General features: G+C 49.2%; 1 protein-coding gene across 2 annotated transcripts in view; it reads right to left on the bottom strand.

The window, feature by feature from the left end:
• The window catches only part of LOC138489466 (zinc finger protein 436-like), a 235340-nt gene that overhangs the window by 163571 nt on the left and 46373 nt on the right, over window positions 1–25396 (bottom strand). The gene's annotated exons all lie outside the window — the stretch shown is intronic.

Here is a 25396-nt window from a genome sequence, read left to right as displayed (position 1 = left end):
CATCTCCTCTCCCCATGGCCCTGTCTGTCTCTGATCCGAGTGTTCCAACTGCCAGCGTAGGATTTCCCCAAGAGGGTTCCACCTCCTCCGTGACCCGGCAACCTGTTCCGTTCTTTTCCCGGTCCCACCGCAGAGTTTCCTTCTCTTTCTTGACGGTCGCCTGTTCCTGATCCCGACACTCCGCTCCGGGCTCCTCTGCATACCTTGGACTCTCACAGGCACACTTTCTAGATTCAACTTTAGCACAGTGATGATATTATGTTGAACTAGTGAGAACGATTAAGGGCCTGATTCATGAAACATTTTCCCATGGGACTGTGCCAATATAAAACACTTCCATGAATCAGGCCCAAAGTGTTTATGGATTAAATAAAATGCTTTTTATAAACACCTGTGGTCACTCTGAAATATTGGTACAGTGAAAAGCATATCAACAGCCCAGCATGCTATGTTGTGTCTCTCTTTTTGTTTGTCCCTCTATCCCAGTCGGTGTGCATTAGGAAGCAGCAAAAGAAGTTGCGCAGAAAGGTTGCAGAACCCATGAGTAAACAGTCAGGTTTGAGGGTCGTAAGGACATTTCTGCGACAGCGAGTAGGGAAGAGAAAAATGCTTTGAGGCCCAAATACCCTAAATATAATCACTGTAGCAAGAGCACAAAATCAACTCTGTACTGGTCAGGGGGAGATGTCCTCTATGATGTATGATGTATGTCATTTATAACGCGTCTGTACACAAGTGTTTCTAGGAGCAACAAGACAAGGAGGGGGAAAACAAAGTGAGGACAAAACAACTATCTTAATAGGCCTGTGTCAGAGCAAAGGAAAGGGAGAGTGCAATAGCAAAGCTCAGGTAAGTGCCACCGCGGTGGCCGGTTCTAAGTAAGTGCCAGAGGCAAAGGACTATAGGGATGCAGATAGTGTCCCTAGTGCACGGTAGGCCTGGAGGCAGTGCATGAGGCTGCTGGTCGTGATGTAGCTTGTGTCAAGAAGTTCCCCCTTCTCACCTGGGTCCGTTCTTTACTGGTGTCCTTGGTCGATACCTTCTTGCGGACGGACCTGTTCTTGAATAAGGCTGCCTGAGTCTCTTCCGACTCCAGAGAGCGTTCAAGTTCCGGGGCACGGGATCCAGGAATCCGGGAAACGGGGAGAAACACAATAGCACACGAGCCCAGGAGGTAAGAAGAAAGGGAAGGGCGAGGAATGGGTTAGAAGGACAGAAACAAGGAAACAATACCGGGAGCTACACGGCACACGTCTGGTCGCTACTTCACAATAGCATTGAGACATGCAGAGCCGCGGAGGGCGTGGTCTATTAATAGAATAGGCTACGTCCAGCGCGTGGAGCGAGAAAGGGTTTTCACGCTGGACGGCCATGTTGGGAGTATTGGGGAGTGCAAGCCCCGTTGTGACAAAGACCAGGAAGCCCAAAAGGGGCGCACTCTGCGGTTCATGACAGCATGCGTCCTCCGAAGACCGCTTCCTCCAGGTTTGCCCGGGTGTATGAGGTGAAATCTTCTGAGCAGCCGAGGGGCCTTGATATTTGACATAGGCTCCCAGGTTCTTTCACTAGGAGGGTATCCTTTCCATTCAACCAGGTATTGAAGCTGGCCCCATCTATACCTGGAATCACAAATCCGGGATACCTCATATTCCGGTTGGTTGTCGACCAGCAGAGAAGGAGGTCTGCAGGAGTTCCGGGAGGATGGAATGTAGGGCTTCAATAAGGATGTGTGAAAAACTGGATGTATTTTCTTCCAGGAGTCTGGTAGTTTGATCCGGTATGAGACGGAATTTATAATTTCTTTGAAGGGAAATGGACCATAGTACCGGGGGGCCAATTTGTTTGGCCGTAGATGTCGGGGTAATAATTTTGAGGACAACCAGACTTGGTCAACGATTGCATAAGAGGGGCCTGGTCTTCTTTTGGAATCCACATACCTCTTGGTCTGTGTTCTGGCCTTCTCTAAGTATTCCTTGGCCTCCTGGTGTACGTTGACGAGGGTTTCGATCCAGGAGTCAACAGTAGGTACCGGTGTAGAGTGAGGAAGAACAGAAGGTAAAACTGATGGATGGAAGCCTTGACTACAATAAAAAGGGGCTGGTCTTAAGTGTTGAATGGTCGGAATTGTTGTAGGCGAATTCAGCCACGGGTATCAGGAGTGACCAGTCATCCTGGACCTTGGTGGCGAAACATCGAAGATACTGTTCCAGGGTCTGATTGACACGTTCTGTGGCTCTGTTGGTTTGAGGGTGATACCCTGAAGAGAGGGCACGTTGAATTCCTAGAATCCGACATAGATGTTTCCAGAATTGTGAGACATATTGAGGTCCTCGATCAGATACGATCTTGGAAGGGAGTCCATGCAAACGGAATATGTGTTCCAGGAAGATTCCTGCTAGTTCAGAGGAGGATGGTAGTTTACGGAGGGGTGTAAAATGAGCCATATGAGTGAACAAGTCAATGGTAACCATGATGGTAGTGTATCCTCGGGAAGGTGGTAGTTCCACAATGAAGTCTGTAATGATAATCTCCCATGGCCTTGTTGGCAGTGTAGGTTGCAGTAGAAGACCCGCCAGTCTCTAGTTATCATGTTTATTTTGGCTACAGACAACACAAGCTTGGATGTACTGTCGTACGTCAAACTTCATCTTAGGCCACCAGAACTGTCTTTGTATAAGGCGGAGGGTATTGGTGATGCCACGATGTCCGCAGTGGAGGATATCATGACAGAGGTTTATTATTCTCTGTTGTAATTTCTGTGTAGAAATGACTAGTGCATTGTCCTTGAACAAATATCCTTCCCTGGCTCTTAGATTCCATTGATTTTTCTTTGACATATCCTTCTAGAGATCAGAGGATAGGGTTTGAGGTTGGATTTCTTCCAGGAGGTTGACTGCTTGAGCTACAAAGATTGTGGGGGAAAACATTTTAGGATATGCCTTGCCTTCAGTGAGTTCATAGTCAGGACGTCGAGATAAGGCGTCAGCAATTAGGTTTTGTGATCTGGGAACATGAGTGATGTGGAACTGGTACTGGGCAAAGAAGTAGGCCCAGCGCGCCTGACGACTATTCCTACACTCCAATGACTGTAGAATCTGGAGGTTCCGATGGTCCGTATGAACCTGGACTGGATGTTTAGCTCCCAGAAGTAGGTGTCGCCACTCAGTGAAGGCTTGGCGGATGGCTAACAGTTCCTTTTCCAGGACGGAATAGTGTGTTTCACTAGGAGTCAGGGTTCGTGAAAGATAAGCAATGGGGTGTTTCTAATTCTTGCTTCAAGACTGCTCCTATGGCGTAATTAGAGGCATCCGTTTCTACTAGAAAGGGCCGGCTTGTGTCGGGTTGGGCCAAGATAGGAACTTGTGTAAACTCTGTCTTCAAACGCTGGAACGCCATATCTTGCGGTGTAGACCAGATGAAAGGAGTGTCCTTCTTCAGGAGAGCAACGATCGGTTGGACTATCTCAGAAAAAGTGGATATGAACTTCTGGTAGAAATTGGCAAGCCCCAGGAAGGATTGAACTTGTTTCACGGATGTGGGAGCAGGCCAGAATGGCCTTTACCTTTGAAGGGTCCATACCAATTCCCTCTGGACTAAGGATAAATCCTAGGTAGTGAACAGAGGTAACATGAAACAAGCATTTTTCGGGTTTGGCTAAGAGTTTGTGTTCTCTGAGTCTCTGCAGTACTGCCTTACGTGCTCTTCATGCTTTAGAGGGTCCTTGGAAAAGATCAATATGTCATCCAGAAATACAATGACGAAGAGAAACAACATGTCAGAGAACACCCTATCCATAAAACGTTGGAAGACTGCCGGGGCATTAGCTAGTCCAAATGGCATGACTAGATATTCATAATGGCCAAAGGGTGTTCTGAAGGCGGTTTTCCATTCGTCCCCTTCCCGGACACGGATCAAATGATAGGCACCCTGGAGATCCAACTTGGTGAATATTACCGCGCCTCTCACGGCTTCCAGGATATCCGAAATCAAGGGTAGTGGGTACCGGTCTTTGAGGGTGCATTGATTTAGGCCGCAATAATCGAGGCAGGGTCTGAGTTCCTTGGTATCCTTCCTGGGAACAAAGAATAGCGAAGCACCAGCTGGAGATTCTGAAGGTCTTATGGTGCCATTTTCAAGGTTGGTATCCAGGTAATTCTCTGAGGGCCCTTTTCTCGGGTTCGGAAAGGATGAACATCCTGCCGAAGGGAATCATTGCTGAGGGTTCTGTATCTATTGCACAGTCTTCAGGCCTGTGTGGGAGTAAGGCCTGGACAATGGCAGTCGAAAACACATCAGCGTATCCTTGATAGGCCTCAGGGTCTTGTATGATATTGGATAGCATGAGTGGTGTCTGTTGATCTCTAGACGGTTCCTTTGGGAGTGTTAACAAAGGTTCCAGGAATAGGCAGTGAGACATGCAAAACTCTGAGCCTAGGAATAGTGATCCTGCTGTCCAGTTGATATACGAATTGTGTTTCTGTAACCAGGGCATACCCAATACCATGGGGTAATGAGCTGACTTAATGATGTCGAACCTAATCAGTTCTTCATGGTGGTTTATTGAAAGCTGGATCTCCTTGGTCTGCAGGCTTATGGGCCCTGAAGTGAGGGGTCCTCCATCGATGGCTTCCACAGGCTGCATGATGCTTCGTGTCTCGTATGGAATCCGGTGACTAGTGACCCAATCTTGATCAATGAATATTCCCATAGCTCTGCAGTCTACCAAGGCCAAAATGGAATAGGTCTTATTCTTGGAGGGTGATAGGAAGGCCTTTAATATCACCAATTTGTTTTGTCCAGGAGAGTTCAAGGATGGAATTGGTGCGGAGCAAACATCTCTCTCCCGAAGCTCTGCTCCATCTAGGATCGGGAGCTGGCGTTTCCCGAACGCCGAGGGGGGGGCTAGAGGACATTCCTTAACCAAATGTTTATCTGAGGCGCAATACATGCACAACTCCGTATGAATCCTTCTCATCCTCTCTTGCGGGGATATGGGTCCACGGAAGGCTCCAATCTGCATGGGTTCTGGTTCCGTGACTGAGCCTGGGTTTGTTTCCATTCTGACGGTACTCTCAAAGGACACCTTTTGAGGATTTCCCCTGGATTTTTTCTATTCTACCTTCCTTTCCTGGATACGGAAGTCTATTTGCATGGCAAGGTCCATTAGTACCTGCAATGAGTTTGGTCGAGCCACTTTGGCCAACTCATCCTTAATCTCAGCATTCAGTCCTCTCCTGAACTGGGTGAAACTCGCCTCAGAGGACCAATCAGCTTTCTGGGCCAATTGTATGAATCGGGTCACATACGTGAGCATATCCTGGGAACCTTGCTGAAAGTCTAACAGGCGTTCCTGGGCACTGTAGACCTGCTCAGGGCAATCAAACATGTGTTTAAGGGCCTGTATGAACCCGTCAGTCATCTAAGAGGGTATCACCAGAGTTTACGAGGGGAGTAGCCCAGGTTAAGGCATTCCTGCAAAGGTGAGAATTTATGAAGCCCACCTTGGCCCTGGGAGTCGAAAAGTAATAGGGCTTAAAGGTAAAGTGGACCAAACACGAATCCAGGAATGAACAAAGGGTTTTTGCCGACCCATCGTATTTGTCCACAATGCCGCCCAGCAAGACACTTTCTTCTGTGGCAGAATCCCGGGATAGGACCAATTGTTTGAGAGCGGCGTTCTCCGCCTTTAGATTCTGTACCTCGGTTGATAGTTCTTGCATACGACACATCAGGTCCTGCACGGCAGCCTCCATGTCAATATCAAGTTCGGTCGAGTGGCGTCTCAAACTGTCAAGGAGTTCCCCCTTCTCACCTGGGTCCGTTCTTTACTGGTGTCCTTAGTCGATGCCTTCTTGCGGACGGACCTGGTCTTGAATAAGGCTGCCCGAGTCTCTTCCGACTCCAGAGTGCGTTCAAGTTCCGGGGCACGGGATCCAGGAATCCGGGAAACGGGGAGAAACACAATAGCACATGAGTCCAGGAGGTAAGAAGAAAGGGAAGGGCGAGGAACGGGTTAGAAGGACACAAACAAGGAAACAATACCGCGAGCTACGGAGCACACGTCTGGTCGCTACTTCGCAATAGCATTGAGACGCGCACTGCCGCGGAGGGCATGGTCTATTAATAGAATAGGCTACGTCCAGCGCGTGGAGCAAGAAAGGGTTTTCACGCTGGACAGCCATTTTGGGAGTATTAGGGAGTGCAAGCCCTGTTGTGACAAAGACCAGGAAGCCCAAAAGGGGCGCACTCTGCAGTTCATGACAGCTTGTTCCACATAAGGTTCAGAGGGAGTGCAGGTAACCAGTTAGTGCAGCAGACAAGAACCTCAGCAGGGAAGAGAGAGAGAGAAAGCAGTGACGAAAATGACGGTCTTGACTTGCTTCCGGAACCTTAGGTGGTCCTGCTCAAGTTTGAGAGAGGCAAGGAGGCTGTTCCAGAGGGCAGCACCAGCCGAGAAGCGCCATCTACCCCCAACTCTCAGCCTGGAGAAGAGTCTGACCTTCAGAGAGTTGGAGGTGGATGAGCGGAGGGCTTGAGAAGGAAAGTGCTTAGGAAAAGAAAGTTGGATGTAGTGTGGCCCCCAGCGCCAGAAAGTATTGTGGACAATGCAGAGAATCTTGAACTTGATCCTTGCAGCCACCGGCAGCCAGTGGAGAGATTTCAGGGCTTGAGAGATACGATCCCTGGGCTTGAGGCCATGAACAATTCTTGTTCTGGATTAGTTGCAGAGGGCAAAGAGTAGCGGCAGCATATTTAGAAAGAGGCTGTTGCAGTCATCCAGCCTAGAGAGAAACAGGGCTCATGAGACAGTAAGCTTCTGGGGGGAGGAGAGGGAATGAAGAATACCTCTACTGAGGTGCAGCTGGTAGTGGGATTTCTTAGAGACGTCCGTGATGTGATGAGAGAAGGAGAGGGTGGAGTCGAAGATGACGCCAAGGTTTTTTGCTTGCAGGAAGGTGCAGGTAGAGGGTCCAAGGAGGCCGCCACAGTGAAAGAGGGAAAGGGAGAGCAGTTGTCCCAATGAGGAGGATCTCAGTCTTACTGGCATTCAGGCAGAGATCGATAGAGGCGTGCCATTCCTGAATCGCGGATAAACAATCAGGAATGCGCGAGAGAGGATGCTGAGGGGAGCCTGAAGGAGAGCATAGTGTCATCCGCATAACACTGAAAGTTAGGAGAAAAGGTAGAGGTGAGATGGGCCAGAGGTGCCAAGTAAAGGTTGAAGAGCCAGGGTGAGAGGTCAGAGCCCTGGGGAACACCACGTGTGGAGAGAGAGGTGGTAGAGAGAAAGGACCCCAGTTGGACCTGGGAGGGTCGAACAGAGAGGAAGAAGGTCAACTAGGCTGTGGCCTGATCCGTGATGCCCAGGTTGTCACAGAGATGATTGATCAGGATGGCATGGTTGACCGTCTCAAAAGCAGAGGAAAGATCAAGGAGGATGAGGACAGAAGGAAAGCTAGAGTCGAGATTTGAGAGCAGGTCTTCACAGGTGTTCAGGAGAGCAGTTTCCGCGCTTCTGGCTGCTCTAAAGTCAGACTGATGGTCATGGAGATAACCAACAGATTCGGTGTTGAGAGTAAACTGGGAGATGGGCAGCTTTTCCAGGAGATTGCCCAGCAAATGAGTGATGGAGATTGGGCAGTAGTTTGCCGGAGAGGAAGGATCAGCAGAAGGCTTCTTAAGGAGGGCGTGCACAAGGGAGTGCTTTAGGGTGGAGGGGAAGGTTCCCATGGCAAATGAGGGATTACAGAAATCGACCAAGGTTGGAGCGGGGGTATCGATGTGGTCCTTGATGGTTCTGGAGGAACAGGGGAGCACCTGTTTGGACAATACTTTCATAGGTCAGACTTGTCTGAATACATCGTCAGGAGTGAACATGGGGAAAGAGGAGAACCGAGAAGGAGAGGGAGAGGGGCTGAGAGAGGTAGAGGGAAAGGAAGAGGAGAGAGGACAGGATGTCCTGAGTTTTAGTGGTGAAGTTGGAAGCCAGCGCTGTGTGGAGGGCCTGGGAGGAAAAAGGAGAGGTGGAGACTGCGGCAGGATTGGCCAGCTCGTTGCAGATTTTGAAGAGTTCAGCCATGTTGTTAGAGGCTGCAGAGACACAGGCTTGGATGTAGGCTCTCTTCTTGGGCAGGGCAGAGAGTCTGTATTGTCTTTGGAGCAGGTGGCAGGCCGGTTTGTCAGAGGATGCACCTGATGCCCTCCACATCCTCTCGGCCACCCTGCACTTGCGTTTAGGGTGGCAAGCTCAGAGTCATACCAATCGTTGCACCTGGAGGTGGGCTTCAAACGGATCCTCACAACAGGGACATCAAGAGTGTTCACGATAACGAGATGCAGGTTAGAGAGGGCAGTATCAGAGTGTGAGCCAGCCGCAGGCGTAGGAGTGGGAGGGAGAGTGTAGCAGCGAAAGCCTCCACTGACACACGCTTCATGGGTGCAATGGCCGAGAAGGTGGGTGGCAGTGCTGGGGTCGGCTTCACCTGGGGAACAGAGCGCTGCAGGTGGGACTGTTAGGCAGAAACCTGTGCAGTTCCCTCTGGGACCACTGCAAAAGATTTAGGACTACAGGTGTTTGGCAGTAAACCCATTTGGTAGCAGTCTGTACCACACAGATTCACTTGGTAGCTGTGGCTGAGCAGTCAGACTTCCCTCAAGAAGAGTTAGGCAGTATACAGAGTATTCACAATAGGTCAAGAGAACACAATAGAACAAGTAAACACTGACCAGGGCTTAGTGTAAAAGAGATACAATTATTTATTTAAAACCACATCTAGAAAAACAAACAGGCACTAATAGTAAGCAATTCAAAAACACGGTCACTAAATAAAAGATATACACTCCCTTAAAAGAATATTAGACAAGTCTTAAGTAAAGCCCCACTTATTTTCAGACAGCGGTGAGCGCTTAACGTAGATGGCACTCTAATAATTCGTTTTAAAAAGGGAGAGAAAAGCAGAGAATAAATCGAAACAGATCCCAACACTTTTTCACGAACACAACAAGAGAGGAAGGCAAAGTAACACTAGGAATTCAGAGTCAGTAGGCCGGATCCACTTTAAGAGGATCAAACGAAATGTGTCCAAGGTCACAAGGTTGCAGTGCAAAAAAGTCTTGTAACGGTTCAAAAAGGAGTTGGACCAAAGAAAGGGACCAGTTAGATGGTCAAGGCGGCCTGCCCAGGCCAGAAGGTTAAGGGGTTATTATTACCTTGTAGCAATCTTTAGAAAAGGAGGCCTGGCGGACATGGTACCTTAAAGTGGTGAGAACACTCCAGTGGGGGCAGTTGTTCCTGGCAGCGGATGCAAGTCGGTGCTTCGTCCAGGGGAAGAGAGGATCTCGTCGTGGAGGAAGACAGGAGTCCATTGCACTGCCAGGGAAGAAACCAGCCGCAGAGTTTCTCAGGTACAAGGAGCGGTCCGTTGATTCGCGGTTCAGTGGCGAGTGGCTATCCGGCCGCCGGGGTGCTTGGCACGGGCAGTTCGACCACAAACCAGTCTGGGGTGCGAAGAAAGAAGGTGAAACTGGTTGTGCCCACCAGTCAGGGGAAGAAGCCTCTCCAGCCGGGAGAGCTTCTCTGTCGTCAGGAAGTGGTGAGTCGGTTCTGCAGGGCTCCACCGGTGGTGTCGACGTGGTAGGTCGGCTCAGCTTCCCCCTCGTCGGATTCTCAGGTCCTGTGGCGACTTCTGAAGTTCCAGTCCCCAAAGCCCTGCTTTTATGCAGCATACCCCCATTCACTCAGCCTAGCTGTCAATCAAACATGCTAAGTGGTGTCACACAAGAGTGCGACTTGAGTTACCAAGGTAACTCAGTCCAGGGTGCCTAAACCCCCTCCTGCACCCCCTGTGCTACCCAGACAGAGTGGCACCACTTTTGGAGGCTTCTGTGGAGAAGCCCGCCAAAAAGTGGAACAAAGGGCTCGACTTGGGTTGGAGTCACAGAAGAGAACACAAACGCCATTTTAGAATCGAGTCCTGGCAAAAAATACCAACCGGCGAATTAATATTAAATAAATAAACCGTCGGTATGCTCGAGGCTATGAGAATTAAATAATTAAAGTTGGTAGCCACGAACAATGCGAAAATCCCATAGGAAAATATTCGCGGTCGAATATAAAAAGTAGTTTCCACTGCCACCAGCCAAAACTCGATCTGGGGGGACGGAATCGAATTGCCCTGACCAGTATGTCCACAATATGATGGTTTGTACTGGTTTCTGTTAATAATTTGGGACTAGTAAAGTCAATGGTGACTTTACATGCCCTGGGAGACAGTAGTCAGTCCCAGTGTATGGCGTCTATGGTGGGGTGCCACTATGACACCCCTGTGTTACTGCACGGAGGGTGCCGTGTAACACACATAGTAAAAACACATGAGACCCTATGGAGTAAAGGACCCCATAGCCCATCAAACACATTAACAGTCAAAGGAACACCATAAATCATGTCCAAGAGTGGGAGAAAAAGAGTCTCACTCTTGGCAGGAGAAAAAAACAAACTCCAGAAATCCAGCAAAGCTGCTGGGGGACTCACTAGGTTAGGAAATTCAGCCTAAAGAGAGAATTCTCCCTAACAGGGACGAGAGAATAAAGTGGTTGGTCCAAGAGAGAGAAGTGGCGAGAGGGTGATTGCGAAAAAGAGCCCTGAGGAGGGGTTAGAAGCATCCAGATGGATACTGAGGTCTCCAAGGAGAAGTTGAGCGGCAGAGGCAAAGAGATAGGAGGAGAGGTCGGCCCACTCAGAGAGGAAGAAGGCAACCTGGCCAGGTGGCCTGTAGATGGTGGCCACAGTAAGAGTGAGAGCCTGCAGGCCAGGCATTCAAAGGAGGAGTAGGCCTGCGTAGGAATGACAGAAGCAGGGATCCACACCGGAAAGATCAGAGCTTCTCCACCTCTTGGACGATTGGTTCTGAGTTCTGAGAGGATCTTGTTACCATCGGAGAGTGTCAATGCTCGTGACAGATCTGACCGAGGACCATGTCTCGGTGAGATAGACGAAATCCGGATCAAGTTCATTGCGGAATCAGCAGATGTCAGATGTGTTTGACAGCAGAGCGAGAGTTGAGAGTAGCGATGTGGAGCAGGTTGCCACATTTGAAAGACTTCCGTTGAGGGGTACTGGCAAGAGGTACGCCCTGCAGAGGTGGTAGAGGGGCCAGGCACTGGGTAGAGGAGGAAGAAGGAGATGGCAGAGTAGACCGAGAAAATGAGGAGGGCGCCAGAGAGGTGGCAGAAGAGGGAGGTGGCAGAGGAGCCAGAGGCGTGTAAGTAGGAATAGCAGGAGAAGGAAGGAAGTTGATAAGGCGTGGGAAACACCTATCGAAAAGGAGATTTGGCTGAGGGACCTGGACCAAAACGGTGCCATTCAAATAATCATTAATTATGGTCTTGGCGGCATGGAAAGGGTCTAGGAGGACATCCCACGAGTGCCACCATTAATGGGAGAGAAGGAAAAAGGGGAGAGAACAGAGACCATATGGGGGGTCCATAGGCCTGGAGAGGGAACGACAAAGCACTGGTGTATGTATCAGCGATAAGGAGAACTGGTTTGGAGACCAGGATGTCCCTTTTGAACTTCTTCCTACCAGACTTAGTGAGAGGGGAGGGATAGGATAGGTGATAGAGTAGCAGTTAGAAAAGATGGGAGAAACAGCGAGCACCATAGAGGAAGTAGGAAGGAGGAGACAGGCCTGAAGGGAGACAGAGAGACAGACATCCCTGTGGCACACAACTCAGGATGCGCAGTGGAGGGGTAGGAGGGAGGTTCGGGGTTACAACAAGGGAAGACACAGGGGGAGAACAAGTAACACACAACAGTGAACGGCATACCTTGCAGGGGGATCTAGGGTGGGAAGAAGCCTAAAGAGACGCAGCAACAGTGCTATATTCAACTTTCCTGATGGGTCGCAGTAGGTTAACAGCTGCAGGCTTCTCGCTACCACGGCGGACACTGGCAGACACCACAGGAGCTGCAAACACTGGAGCTGCCCTTTGCCTCAGGACCTTCGCCGAGGGGGCTGCCTGCTGCCTAGAGTGGCAGCAGAAAAGGGCCAGGCAGCCAATAGAAGCAGGGGAGTGAGGTGGGAGGGCAGGACACACCACGAGGAAAGAAGGACAAGGGGAGAAGGAGCAGGGGGACACGTGCTGCGGCACGGTAAGGATTCACTTTTAAAAAACACAAATTACCTATGGTGCGCACAGCACCCAGCCTCTGCCAGCCTTACCCCAGCACCTGAACAGTGGAAATGGTGCTGGGGCTACCAGGCTAGGAAACAATCAGCGCCGCCAGCCAATAGGAATGCAGGGGAGGGCGTGGGGGGAGTGCAGGTCACACAATGAGGAAAGGAGGACAAGGGGAAGGGGAGCGGGGACACACGCACTGCAGCAAGGATTCACTTTTAAAAAACATGCATTACTTCTGGCGCGCACAGCACCCATCCTCTGCCAGCCTTACCCCAGCACCTGAGCAGTGAAAATTTGATCAGCCCAGTTGCGGATAGCTTCATATGTCGCTTTTGAGGAATGCTAGACTTTTCTATGAGCTCAGAGTTCTTACAAGCTGGGTGTGATCGTTAAAGACACATGATAAGCCCGCTTCAGCCTGGAGGGATTCCCTCAGCAGCGCTGTTGCCAGCAGTTCTTGTCTGGAGAGAGGACTGCACAGCGTGTAGATAAGACAACATTTTTCTCCCAAACAAGTGCTCAAATGGTGTCTTACACCTGCAATAAGACTGTCGTGGTAAATTATTTGAGCTTATGACTAGCAGCACATGGTCCACCCAGTTATCCCCCGATAGAAAGGATGCATTTTGTCGGCACAACTTTATGGAGTGATTTGCCCTTTCTATTACATCATTGGTCTCTGGGTAAAGCGGATTCGAAAAATACAGCTCTGATCCCAAAGCCTCTAATGCCTTCTCAGGGCACATCCTGTGAAAGCTGGTCCATTTATCAGCATATATTGCCTGATTTTCTGTCATGGCTACTACACCCCAGAGTGCCTGTATGCCTGATTTGCAGTCTGCTCTCTCCTGAGGGATCATCCAGGTGAATCATGTGCAGAATCCACTATTAGTAGAATATATTTGTACTTTCTTAATGCTGATAGTGATCCGAATATTGAATCTGAAAAGGAGAGTTCACCTTTCTTCAAGGAGCCTCCTTTGGCATTTTACTGTGATCCACAGTCATCGCTAGATCTGTGTCGCAGATTGCTACATATACTTTAGCCTGTTGCCTTAATCCTGGCCACCAGAACCTATCAAGAAGCAGCAGTGTGGTTGCATTAACCCCAAAATGGGTAGATGCAAATCCAGCATGTGTGGTAGCTATTATCTTCCCTCTTTCTGCTTCATTGGGTATTAATCATGGAATAGGAATTCCTGTTTTCATAGGAATTGTGACTATTGCTTTGTTATTTTCGATGTCATAAATATAAATACCTGGACACCCGTTTGGCTGGGGTATAATACCCAAACATGATTCTTTAATTGCCTCATCGGTTGCAGTAGCTCAGCGAGTTATGGCTACTACTCTTTTTCTCACTGTGTGCTTTTGGCATATTTGTCTGCCAATGCATTTCCAATGCTATGAATGTTCCATTGTATATGTGTTCTTGTGTGCATCACCCATAATAACGCGAGAGTCTGTTTAAGGTGCCAGATTTGTGTCCAGTACTGTCCAAAAGAGACAATTGTATGCCTGTTGTCTCTGAAATCATTCTGAATCCACCAATGTAAATCGGTTATAAGCCCTGACAATGTAATCTGAATCTTGGACTAGTAATGTGTTCTTCTGTAAGTCTGCTTGGTATAGAGCAATCAACAACCCATGTCGTTCAGCAGTCTGACCTGACATGTCTCCTAGGTGTTTCGTTGCAATATCAGAATGTATAAAATTGCTATTATGTGTGAAATGCCCTGTGATGGCTGCATGTGTAGCTGCATACTTTCCAACAGCTGGATTTGCTGATTCATCACAATAAATTACTTGATAAAAGTCCAATAAGGGGATTTCAGGACATGTGGTGTCTGGCTCTGTAGCCATAGTCCACGTCAAATCACTCATTCTTTTTAATTCTGCTTTATAATGATATTTTACATCTGGGGCATGCCGAGTCGCTAACCACTGAACCCATCTAGTGTGGTTCCCCAACTTGTATCGGTTGAGCCGCATCCCATTACTGACACCATGGGGGTCATTACGACCCTGGCGCTAAGTGGTTAACGGCGCCGTAAAAGGCTGCGGCGCTGTTAACCACTTAGCGCCTGATTACGAGGTCCCTTTGTGGGACCCAACCTTAACGGCTGGTCTAGCCCAGCCGTTAAAGTAGGGACCCGCAAAGGGACTCTCGAGGTAAGTACGGTACTGCAATTTGCGGTACCGTACTTACCGCCTTCCCCATTCCCATTATGCCCTATGGGGCAAAAATGGGAATGGGGAAGGGCCATGGTGGCATGGGGAATTACCGCCCCGCCAAACTTGTAATGGGGTGGTAATTTCCCATTCCGCCATGGCGGACTCCGACATCGTCCATGGTGCTAATAGCACCATGGTTTTCCGCCGGAGTCCTAATGAGGGCCCATGTGTGAAGGCATCATGAAGTAAGACACAGACAACAGATTCAAAGTTCAAACAAAAGTAATTTATTAACTTATATGTCAGGATGGTTGAAGGCCTAACTTGCCCTACGATAAGGAGGGATTTCCCTACCAAAAGAGACTAAGGATAGTATTAGTCAGTAAGTTCAACTTAAAAGTCTGTCTGTGTCCAAAACCTACTCTTGCCCTCACAACTAAAGCTAAACGATGTGTAGGGATGTCAACAATAAACTGAGTAGTGTTCAAAAATAAAGTTCTGAGCTTCTTCCAGCTCTTTGCTTATTTTCCAGCTCCCCTTCCCCAAGTTCACAACAGTTCCAGAAAGTCTTGGGGTTCCCTTCCCCAAGAAGACAACACAGTTCAAAGGGGGAGCTCAGGTTTCCTTTCCCCCCCAAGAAGACACTGTAGTTCAAAATTGGCCTCAGGATTCTCTTTTGGTAAGGACTCACCAAAACTTCTAAGGTCTCAGAATTTCCTTTCCCAAGACATCAGCTTGCTCAGCTTACCAACCTGTACTAAAGTTCAGTCTCACAATATTCAAAATCAGTTCAGGTTAACTTTACACTCCTAGTTCCTAATAGTTCATACAGATTGCTTTCATCCGCTCTTTCATGCACATGTATTTGCTCTCTGTGTATTTCTTTGGCTTTCACATATTGGGTATACCCAGTCGAGGCGCAGTTGTCGGACCAAACCGTCCACCCATTATAGGTCAGGCAACCTGTCACCCTAGGCTTGCCTGCCCACACAGGTTCTTCTGTAACTGCCCCTGTGTTCTGGCTCACACTCACTTGGCTTTCTCTTTGCCAGGCTTTTGGCTTTCCCACAATGAGTTCTGTGATACAGTTCACTTTGTGATGCTCTTTTCCCTTCGCCACATTGCTCCCAAACTCTGCAGCAATGTTCCATACTTGCTCTACATTGCATTTCATCACATTCATTCTTCACTTTCAATATGTTGAATTCGTTTTTCACACCAACTTATCGTAGGTTCATTGGTTTATTAAAAGCTTTCATATACTTGTCAAAAGCTTTCTTTTAGTTTGGTATTCAATAGTTCAAATTTCTTATCCCTTTGCTCACACTACATCTTATTTGTAGTATTCATCATAATCATTTACTGTGGTTCACCATATTTTGCACATCTTTCGTTCGTTCGGCATTCGTTTTAGCCACTTAACAGCCCCAGGAGTGCCCCGGTTTCAGTGTTCCCTATTTCCTCACTCACCGGTGCCTGGCATCTCCTCTGGGTGGCTGTCTTCTCTTGCTCTGCCCTGCATACACGTTCTCGGTGGAATGCGAGCCCTGATCGAAGTTAGCTCCTCTCTTCTCAGTGGGTTGCGGTACCTCCGCTCGTGTCCTGCGGGCGCTGTCGGTAGCTTACAGCTATCAGATTTCTTTCTTGGCCCGCAGCTCCTGCTGCACACACCGTCTAGCGAGGATCCCACAGCTTTGGCCCTTGCACGCTCCCTCAGGCCTCAGTTCACTTTTTCTTCTTGCCAGCGTCCTAGTTTCCCCGACAGGACCCCTCTCGGCCACCTCATATTCCACAGGCTTTCTCCCTCTGCAGTCCAGCAACACTCGGCCCAGCTTCGCTCCTGCTGGTGTCTCTTCACACCTTGTCAGCTCCACCTTTTATACACCTGCAACCATTTGACAGGTTGCAGGTGTGAGTCCTGATATGATATGTTATTTATAACGTGCTTAATACCCAGAGGTTTCTAAGCGTGGACTCGGGGATCGAACCTGTGGTGCTTCGTGTCGTCTTGCTTCCAAGGTGAGCACGTTGCCCTTGAGCTATCCTCCTGAGACAATCAGGCCCAATTGCCTAACCATAATTAGTGAAGCACTCTGGACATGCTTGACCCTTAACACCAGTCTGTAGGCCTCTTCCTCGTCTCAGTACTAGACTGGTGAAATGGCATGTTAGTGTGGTTTACTCCTAGTCACCTCTTCCTCGTCCCAGTACTTTAATGAAATGAATGAGAGGAAAGGGTTTGCAACAGCCTATAAAAGGCAAGGCGAGAGGGAGGTTGGTTCTCGCTTGGAAAAGGAGGATACCATGTCACCCCTGTGGACCTCCTCTTCTTCAACCTCTTCCTAGTGTTTCTTGATGGATAATGTTTTCTGGGGTTTTCCCTGTTAGAGGGACAGGGGTAACAATGTCCCCACAAAAGCGACTGGGACCGAGAGGTCACCATGGAATGGAATTGGGGATACCGTGTCTGACCCAAGGACCTCCCCCTAATATTCCCCAAGTCTCCCCTACCCAGGTGATACTCCCTCTTATCTTCACCCTCTGGGTCGGGATCCAAAAGCGATGGCCTTTCCCTGTCCACCTGAGTGGAGGATATTTTAGATAGAGAAGTGAGGACGGACGCCCTCAGGTTCCTCACAGCTGTTACAGCCTGTCTATTTTTTAACCTTTCCTTGAAATCCTACTTTTGGCTTCTGAATCCTGCTTGCTTTAGCTGCTCTGCTACAACTCTTGTCCTGTTCTGCTATTAAGGACATCCAGTTCTATGCCGGTATCTTTGCTGCATTTCTGATTGCAAACACCCTGTTTTCTGTGTCAATTTCTGCTTCACAGACCTGTCCTGTTTCTGCCTTTGCTGTTATCTCCCTTTCTGTCTGCAATTGCAGTTTCTTGCTTTACTGTCATTTGCTCCTATTATCCAGTGCCATGTGTTTGTGGGCTTAGCAGCAGCCTGCAGTATGAAGCTGTCCTGTTTCTATCTTACTTGTTTAATTACTAGAGTTCCATCCATAGTTTTAGTGCCTGATTTTAAATGCACAGAGTTTCCTGAACCCCTTGTATTTGCCTTTTGTGTCTATTGCTTTGCGTTTCCTGATATTTCAGTCTCTGCCTTGCACTTCGTTTCTATGCCTGTTTTGCTGGACAGAAGGCAGACAGACACTCTGAGGACATTGCAAAGACTTGTTTAATGAAGAATACGGCCTAACTTTCCCTATCAGTATGGGGTGTTCCCTACCTATCAAACTAACTAAGGTGCTCGTCAGTTATCTGTGAATGTCCCAAAGAAACAAACTAGTCACTTACCGAACTGGTAACGTTCTTTCGACTGGATGTTCCTCCAACATATACCTCAACTATTACATGTAATGTCCACAGCTGTCCTGCTTTAGAATTCTTTTTGGGAGAGAGCGTCCTTGCGTTAATGGCGTTGGGTCGATGTCCTTCGGAGGCCTACGTGGCGGATAACTTCATCGGATTTTATCAAAAGCACGAAAGGCGCCGTAGCCTGAGTTCATGTTTTCCCTCCTCACAACATGCCCAGAACACAGCATCGAATGCACTTAGCCTTACAAGATGTAAGCTGTAATGGCTATTGGAAATTCATGCAAGGGGTAGGCTGGGAAGGCGATGAGGAATTCGCTGGAGGAATATCCAGTCGAAAGAATTTTACCAGTTTGGAAAGTAACTAGTTCTTCAAATGGATTGTGTCCTCCAACGTATTCATCATCTATGACAGACTCCCAAAGCAGTAACAAGTAATGGAGGAGGGAAAGGAATTTAGACATACCCAATTAAATGGCAGAATAAGGCACTGCCTTACCAAAGGCAACATCCTGAGCATGGGAAGTGTCCGCGGAGTAATGCTTGACAAATGTGTGTATAGAAGACCACGTTGCTGTGTCACAGATATTTTTCACCGGCACCCCCCTCTGGAGGGCTGTCGAAGTAGCAATGCCCCTGGGGGAATTAGCCCGCAAACCATCAGGAGGGTCCTTACCAGCCAACCGGTAGCATTCCGAAATAGTGAGGATAATCCACCTAGACAAGGTCTGTTTCGACACAGCCTGTCCCAAACGGTGTCCAGTATATCCCACAAAGAGCTGGTTATCCACTCCGATCTTTGCCATTCTGGATAGATAAGAGCTCAAGGCTCTTCTAGGATCCAATTTAGGAAGCCGTTCCTCAGCCTTACTAGGATGAGGAGGAGGCTAGAAAGCAGGGAGCACCACCTGACTCAAATGAAATTCAGACACAACTTTAGGGAGAAAGGACAGACGAAGGGGGTCATTATGACCCTGGCATTAAGAGTTTACCGGCGCCGTAAAAGGTGTCGGCGCCGTTAAACCCTTAACGCCTGATTACGAGGTCCCTTTGCGGGACCCGACCTTAACGGCTGGTTTTACCAGCCATTAAAGTAGGGTGCCGCAAAGGGACCTCAGCGCTAATTACGGTACCGCAATTTGCGGTACCGTACTTAGCACCTTCCCCAGTCCCATTGAGCCCTATGGGGCGAAAATGGGAATGGGGAAGGGCCATGGTGAAATGGGGAAATACCGCCCCGCCAACCTTGGAATGGGGCAGTATTTCCACATTTCACCATGGCGGACTCGTTACAACACCGGCACCAACCATGGTGCTAATAGCGCCATGGTTTAGCACTGGGGTTGTAATGAGGGCCGTACTCTCTGTACAAGCCTATCCTTGTGGAACAAAGTAAAGGGTGGCTTAGAAGAAAGTGCCTGCAACTCGCTCACTCTTCTAGCAGATGTAACTGCAAATAAAGGGTCAACAACCTTAAATGGCAAGAGTGCAAGGGTTCAAACGGAGCACCCATCAGAAAGTTTTGAACCAAATTAAGGTCCCAGACCGGCACCTGAAACAGCGGGAACACATTCGTGAGCCCTTTCAAAAACTGAGTGATCAGTGACATTTTAAAATAAGAACATTCCTCTGAAGAGCGCTTAAACATAGACAGTGCTGCCAGATAACCTTTTATGGTGCCCACTTGAAGTCCCCTGTGGGCAGAAGAAAGTAAGAAGGAGAGAACCTCAGGAATTGAACACTGAAAAGGATCCACATTCTTTCCTCTGCACCAGTTGCAAAACTTACGCCAACGGTACAGGGACTTAGTTGCCGTCCGCTTAGCCGAAAGCAACACCTTCATCACGTCATCTGGGAGGTCCCAATCCCTATATCTCAACCTCTCAGAAAGCATGCGTTAAGGTTGAGAGTCTTGACCTCTGGGTGGAGATCCCGACCCTCCTCTCGCGAGAGACGATCCTCTCTCTTGGGAAGACGTATCGGAGGACAGATGGACAGGTCTAGAAGGTCCGGGTACCACACTCTCCTGGCCCAATCCAGGTCAATGAGGATCATGCGGGTCCCAAACCGGCGCAAACTCCTGAGAACTTGAGGGATGACTGGGATCGGAGGAATCGTGTACAGAAGCAGGAAGAGCCACTCCACGACGAACGCGTCTCCCAGAGCTCCTCTCGGAGGAAATTCCCTTGAGCAGTACCTCTCACACTTCCGGTTTTCCCCGGTCAGGAACAGGTCCACCTAAGGGGTTCCCCAAAGGGCGAACATCTCTTGAAGGACTTCCTGAGCTTGTTCCCATTCGTGGGAGACAGCGCTCTGCCTGCTCAGAGCATCCGCCGTCATGTTCTCCGTGCCGGCTAGATGAATTGCCGAAAGGGAAATACCCTCGCTCATTACCCAGAACCAGACCCTGCACCCCCTCTCTTGTTGAGGTAATGCATCGCCACTGTGTTGTCCATCATTATCAGGACATTCTTCCCCCGTACAGACGGCAGGAAAGCCCTCAGTGCTAGCCTGATGGCTTTCAGCTCCAAAAGATTGGTATGAAGCCTGGACTCTGATGGAGACCAACGGCCGCTGATGGACAGATCGTCGGCATGAGCGCCACACCCTGTCAGGGAAGCACCGTGACATCCGGCCATGGCTGCCAAAAAGGCTCCCCCTTCATTAGATTTATCTCGTCGGCCCACCAAAGAAGGTCATGTGAGGCAGAGAATGGAACATGAAGGAGATCCGACAACTTGCCCGAGTACTGGGACCACTGAGTCCGTAGAGCCCACCAAAGGGATCTCATTCTCAAGTGGGCCTCTGGCACCAGAAAAATGCAGGATGCCATGAGGCCGAGCAACCTTAAGAATTTGGAAGACTCTGGGCTTGTTGAAATTTCGTGACCATCTGAAGAATGGGTTGAGCCCTCACCTTGGGTGGCGAGCACATCCCCAAGGAAGTGTCCAAAACGGCCCCTATGTACTGGAGCTGTTGGGATGGCATCAAATGAGACTTCTTGAAGTTGAGGGAGAAGCCGAGCTGGTGAAGGGAGTGGCAGGTGATGCTGAGATGATGCCAGGATCGTTCAGGAGAACGCGCCGTTATCAGCCAGTCATCCAGGAAGGGGTCAACGTGAATCCCCCTCTCCGGAGGTGCGCTGTCACCACCACCATGAGCTTGGTGAAGACACTCGGGCAGAGGTTAGCCCGAAAGGCAGGACCCGAAACTGGTATTGGGATCCGCTAACTGCGAACCTGAGGTATTTTCTGTGCTAGAGATGGATCGGCACATGAAAATAAGCATCCTGCAGGTCCAGGGACAACAGCCAATCCTGGAGCTGGAGGGCCTGAAGGATCTGAGAAAGAGTGACCATCTTGAACTTGTCCTTCCTGAGGAACTTGTTCAAGCACTGCAAGTCCAAGATGGGTCTCAGTCCCCCGTCCCTCTTGGGTATCAAAAAATAAGGGGAATACCAGCCCTTGTTCCATTCCACCACAGACCCCGGTTCTATAGCGCCTTTCTCTAGCAGGGTGAAAATCTCCTGCAACAGAAGCGGATCCGGGACATTCAAAGAGTGTTTCCCCGGTGGATTGTCGTGAGGCCATTGGATAAAAGGAAGACAGTAACTGTGGGCAATCGTATCCAGAGCCCACGCATCTGAAGTAATGGCTCGCCATTCTTCGAAATGATGTGCCAGCCTGCCCCCCACCGGAAAACAATGAGTCATGGCCTCAGAGCTGTTTAGAAGTGCCGGGAGGCAAAGAGGCAGCTGCCTGAGCGGCTTTGGCACCCCTAACTTGTCCACCACGAGTGCCTCTACGGAGGCCCCTTTGACTGGGCATCCCCCTTCGCCTTTCCGAAATGAAGAGTAATAGCGAAAGGAACCACCCCTCCATTGCTATCCCCTAGCACGAAAAGGCAGAGGTTGTCAGACAGCCACGCCCAAAGATTTTGAGGCCCCCCTTGGAAGTCTGCAACTTTTCAAGCTCTCGTCAGCCTTGCTGCCAAAAAGATGTGACCCGTCAAAGGGCATGTTGAGAAGACGGGCCTGCACATCGGGTGCAAAACTGGACTTCCGCGACCACGCATATCTGCGCATGCGAGTGCTTGTAGTCATGGACCTTGCAACACAATCCGCAGTGTCCAACCCCGATTGAAGGGATTCACACATGGCATCCTTGCCATCCAGCACGATAGCTAGAAAGCCATCCCTTTCCTCTCCTTTGGGAATATGCTCAGCCACAAGCGAAATACAATTCCACAGAGTGTGCAATCATTTTGCCAAGGCACAGGTGGAGTTGCCCGATTTCAGGGCCATACTCCCAGCAGCAAATACCTTGCGCGCCCATCCATCCATGCGTTTATCGTCCTTATCCGGGGGGATGGTAGGGTACGCTGTCTGCTTCGAGGTGGCCGTAGCCGCCTGAACCACCAAACTCTTGGGAGTGGGGCGAGTGGACAGGTAGCCGGGGTTGCTACTGGATGGGCTGTATTTTTCAGACAAAGACTTGTTAACTGCCGGAATGGACTCTGGGGAAGTCTAAGTAGCAGCCACCTTTTTTTGAAAAGCCATACGAAATGGCAACACCGGGTCAGTGGACGGACCTTGATCCAAGATGTCCGAAAGATCATCTTGATCATCCTCAACCTGAGACCTGGACTAACCCAGGTTCTCAGCAACTTGCAACATCAGTCTCCTATAGGATGATCCGGCATGCTCACCAGGCTCGGGTTTCCCAAATTCCATCTCAGGAGATGTGTCGAGGCCACTGGCATCATGTAAGGACTGACGCAGATGCTCAAGCTGACTGTCCTCGTCAATGAGACATTCTGGAGCATTAGGCATCCCATAAGGCAGACCAAAGGGAAAAACGTCCCCATCAGATCTCTCCTCATCATCATTTTCCTCATAAATGTTTTGGAGTGACTGGAAAAACTCCTTTCTAGGGAGAGGAGTGCTGCTATTATCAGGAAGAGGTCTCACAGACTTAGCAGAAGCCTTTCTTGGAGGTTCCAAAGCCAAAGGGGCTTCCAACGGCAAATCCTGTCCAGCAGGCACCGACGGCATCAGCATCGAAAAAGGCACAGAAGACTTCGAAGGTCTGATCCCAGGGAAAGACCCGACAGACTCACTCGACGGAACCGGCGCCGATAGCGGCGACACCTTCGACAGCTTCACAGGCTGTGACTGTTTCGTGGGAGACAAAGTCCACAACCTGGACCTGGCACATCTCTGGCGATCACCAGATACCTTGTCCGAACGGGACCTCGACGGTTCCCGATGTTTATCGCGCCGCATACCTGAGCCTGAGGGCGTGCGCAGTATCGGACCAAGACCGTTCCTCGCCGGCTTCAAACGAAGGCGCGGGCAGAACTGTGCCGGGAGATTGAAAAATCTGCAACATTTGTTCCCGAAAATCCTCCCATTCCTTGGGGGTAGAGGACTTAGTAGGAAATGACACCCTTTTTGGGGCTCCGTCATCCGACGAGGAAGGCGAATGGTGATGCTGCTTCCAGGACCGCCTTGAGGAAGAGGAGGAGTGGCGCGAACCACTCCGGGACCTAGACTGTCTCGATGTTTTCTGACGAGGAGACTCTCTTGACTCATCGGTCGACATACCAGCCAACCTGGATTTACGGGGCTTGGAAACACGGCCTACCTTCAATTTCCCCTTACGCTCCCGAAAGGCTTTGGCAGTCAACAGCTGGTACTTCGAGCAGTCGTCCGTGATGTGGTCCTCGCCCAAGCACCACAAGCAGATACGGTGCGGGTCCGTGATGGACATCTTGGACCCGCAGTCCCGACATTTCTTGAAGCCAGACTGCAGGGTCGTCGGGGTGGAAGAAGAAGACATAGTTGTACAATCCGAAGTTGAAGACACAAGGTGCGCCGACTTCTCGAAGCAAACCGTTTGCGGAAAAAACTGAATTGAGGCTACGGGCGCCGTGCGTGCTACTTATAACATCCGATGACGTCAACCTCGACGGAGGACTCTGAGGGCCATCGACCCGACGCCATCGACGCAAGGATGCAATTTGCTGAACATTTTTGCAAAGCAGCACAGCTGTGGACATTACATGTCATAGATGAGGAATACGTTGGAGGACACAATCCATTCAAAATCCACATTCCAATAAATATCCCTAACTGACCCTACAATTTTTCTAACAATTAAATACAGAATGACTCCCTTCTTCTGGGTTTTGCTTCTTGCAAATCTCTTCTTATTGGTTCTCCTTAATAAGTGAATTTTAAATAATTCTTTCAAGATTTTATTAGATTTTCGTTCTTTCTCAAGTATTGGTTTCTTTGACCTTAGAAGAATACTTTGATCCGTATTAATGGATTTTCTGTAACGTTGTTTCACTGTTTGGGATTTGCCTTCAGGGTGACTAGAATTCACTAAATAGTCCTTGTTTTTTTACAAACTCTACAGGGTACTTTACATTTCAACTCAGTGCATTCTCTTTCATTTAGGTTCCCTGCTTTTTTTCCCCCATATAGGGGTACTCTCCCCTCCTCCATGTATAGAGATATCCAGGCTGTTAATACATAATACTCTTCTGTTCATAGTATTCTCCTTCTACTTTATAGTCTCTGTCTTTTGACGTATGTAGTTCTCTGCCTTTCTCCTCGGGCATTTGTCTCTTAGTTTTAGTGTTTCTGTCCATTTTTATTTCAGTCAGATCGCTCTCGTTATCATTCCACTTCCTTAATACACATTTATTTATTTATTTTACTTTTTGTAACGCGCCAACATGCCCGTGGGCCTCAGGGCGCACAAAGAACAAGAACAAGACAAAGACAAACAAGCATAAGAAGCAGATGGAGAAGCGAGTCAGGAGATTATTCCAGGTTAAATAAGTGAGTCTTTACGGCACAAGTATGCTCTAGTCGATTTGACGTGTATGAGGAGGAGCAGTCCCATAACGATTCCCTGGTGGCCTCCCGGACCTAAAGTTCTCCCTATTACCTTGGATTCTCTGGGACAACGCTCGGGGTTCGTTGTGCTCTTTGGTATCTCGACTTCTCTGTTCACTCCAGTGTCCCACGTTCCATGCTCTCCTTCGGGATGGCTTGGTCGTCCTGCGGGTATCTGGGCGGTGTGCGATTTTGACCGCCTAGTGGTTTCGTCATTGTTCTGTGGACCGCTGGTACACCACAAAGTCACTGTGGTCACACCACCACACTCAGCTTCTCGCTCTCTCCTTCTCAAAGGACGTTGCTTGTCTAACACTCTTCTTTCGGCCCCCTAGCAGTTTCCAAACTCACAGGGCACCGTGGATTGCAGAGTCTCCTCCCCTCTTAGCTGTTTGGTCAACCTGGACCTTCCCTGGCTGTTCAAGTCTCTCTCCCTCTGCTTGTTATGGCGTCTCTCTCCACTCATGTCTCCTTGTCCCAGTTAAACGGGGATTCTATCTAAAGTGATATGCTCTCTTTCTTTTTGACAATAACATATGTTAGTTCTTTCTTCATGCAAATCTCTGTATTGTATATTCTTTTGTAGGTGCCAAGTAGGCCACTACAGGGTATCCTTTAGGGAGTTCCTCACAAGAACGGGAGTCTTTCCCGGGGAGTTCCCACTTGCATCGACCCCTAGTTAGGGTGTTGTGGAGCAGGCTCGCCTCCCTAGCCTAACATGGGGGTGGGGGGGAGCTCCACCTCAGGGAGAAGGGATGAATTCCCTTGATTCATCGCATTGTCCTGTACCTGGTTATTTGTAGCCAGGCTGCT

The sequence above is a fragment of the Ambystoma mexicanum genome, chromosome 9 (assembly GCF_040938575.1).
Source record: "Ambystoma mexicanum isolate Mex_15411 chromosome 9, UKY_AmexF1_1, whole genome shotgun sequence".
Taxonomy (NCBI): domain Eukaryota; kingdom Metazoa; phylum Chordata; class Amphibia; order Caudata; family Ambystomatidae; genus Ambystoma; species Ambystoma mexicanum.
The sequence above is the reverse complement of the archived record's forward strand: the minus strand, read 5'-3'. Positions and strand labels throughout refer to the sequence as shown.